Source organism: Saccostrea cucullata, unplaced genomic scaffold (assembly GCF_032062105.1).
Source record: "Saccostrea cucullata isolate Sc308-1 unplaced genomic scaffold, CSIRO_AGI_Scuc_v1 ctg6290, whole genome shotgun sequence".
NCBI classification, from domain to species: Eukaryota; Metazoa; Mollusca; class Bivalvia; order Ostreida; family Ostreidae; genus Saccostrea; species Saccostrea cuccullata.
Window position 1 is genome coordinate 500 of NW_026928834.1, and position 2,001 is coordinate 2,500.

The 2,001-nt window shown below is 36.5% G+C and overlaps 1 long non-coding RNA gene across 1 annotated transcript; it reads right to left on the reverse strand.

The window, feature by feature from the left end:
- Positions 1 to 243: 243 nt before the first annotated feature.
- LOC134278866 (uncharacterized) lies at positions 244 to 1,129 on the reverse strand. The gene is made up of 2 exons (XR_009994539.1): positions 1,032 to 1,129; positions 244 to 834 (listed from the first exon to the last, which is right to left on the reverse strand). It is a non-coding gene; the product is annotated as an uncharacterized LOC134278866 (long non-coding RNA).
- Positions 1,130 to 2,001: the final 872 nt, after the last annotated feature.

Here is a 2,001-nt window from a genome sequence, read left to right on the forward strand (position 1 = left end):
TCATAATTTGTCTTCAGTAGGAAACACGGCTGGATAAAGCTGTTGCCACGTCAACAATAGATTGAACACAAATTCATTTCTTGTGGCCAGTTGTGGGTTCAATATGTGTACTTCCTAAATCAATTTCACAATGATGAGTCTATCAACAAATTAATTTTGTTACAGCATTTCCATTATCCTTTGAATAAAATGGTTTTGGGGCCACATGATCGAGCTGAACATGCAATATATCCTATTCATTAAAAAAAATGCAATAACATGAAATGCTGATGATTTAAATAAGTGAACAACATTAGCTACCTAAACTTTTACACCACAAACAACAGTGCAAATAAGTTCACAGATCTAATCAACAACAGTAGTATTGGATCTACAACAATCTAAATATGATAATATCCAATGATGATAAACATCCAGTTCTTCTTACACAGATTGATGGCCAGACATTAATATAGTCCCAGGTACAAAACTTGTGTCAATTTTTCCACTTTATCACTATTGTAAAAATATCTTTTATAAATGTCCGTTTTGTAGTCTACCACTGTTGTGAATTATACATGTTTATACCTGATAAGTGTGAGCATAATGTTTAAAATTTTATCTTGTGTATGGACACCAAACCACATCCTGTGCACTTGTTGAGGGGTAGCGTCGCCTGTGTCAGAGGGTGGTGTGTGTTATCTGGGGCTGGCCTGGGTAAACTGTACCAGGTACTTCAGACACACCTGCTTATGGTCCTCTACGATGTACTCACTGTACGGAGGGCTGTAGTAGAATCTAGCCCTCTCAGGCTGCTCCTTTTCACTGACCATATTCCAAGAGGTATGCTGTAACCTGAAAATTAAGAAAGAAGAAAAAAGTAATGTATGTGTTGCAAGCTTTTTTGTCTCTAAATCCATCTAAGCAAATGACCAGGAAGCTTTCTCATATCTTTCAATAATAATTTTTTAAAAAATCATTTTGCTAAAAACTGAGCAATCTGAATTATGATGCCAGAGATCTTTTCAAGATATCTACAATTTACAACTGACCTCTTTGCATGGCCACATTAAAGTCTTCATCTGGTTGCTTACTTCCCTCGACAAAACGACTCTTAAAGTCTGTGTCCTTCAACTCACTGTCAAACAAGAGGCCCATGGGCCTTCTAGGTCACCTGAGCATTACGCAACAACTTTCCAGTGATTGAATTTGATTCATGTTTTAAGCCAGATCTATGGCATTCACAATTTTGAAAGAGGCACCATTGATCATCATAACTACATGTATACACTTAGCAGTTGCTTATTTTAGTTACTTAATACCCATAGGCAAGGTAGGGGAACAAAAACTTCATTTCAACTAATCAGTAATATTCAGCAATAATCAGTAGTGCCCCTCCCACACATGAACCCCTGACCCTTAGGCCTAGATCCACACATTGCACAATTTTTGAAAAAGCATCCTTGCTTTTCAAAAATATTTGATTAATACCAAGAAGCAGATTTCAAACAATTCATTCATTTTCAGTATATAAGTACAGCCCCCCCCCCTCCCACCTCTATGGTACCCCTGACCCTGGGACCTTGAAATTCACAATTGTGGAAGATTATGGCCCTTGCTCATCATAACTATACAGGTAGTTCATTTGCTTTATACCCAGGATCAGAGTAGAAAATTTTCAAAGATTTAATGTATTTTCACTATATAATCAATAGAGCCCCATCCTAAAACCAGAACCCCTGACCCTGGGGCCATAAAATTCACAATTTTGGTAGAGGCACTCTTGCTCATCATAACTATGTACTTAGTTAGTTTATTTAATACCTAGGAGCAGAGAAGAAGATTTTCAAAGAATTCATGTATTTTTACTTTATCACATATTTTTACCTTTATCCCGTTGATATAGCTTATGTGATATCGTTTTCGTATCAACACTATGTATTCCTACGCCGCGTGACGTAATGTAAATAAACAAATACATGTGTTTGATGGAGAGAATGACTTAATTTGTCAAATTTCACT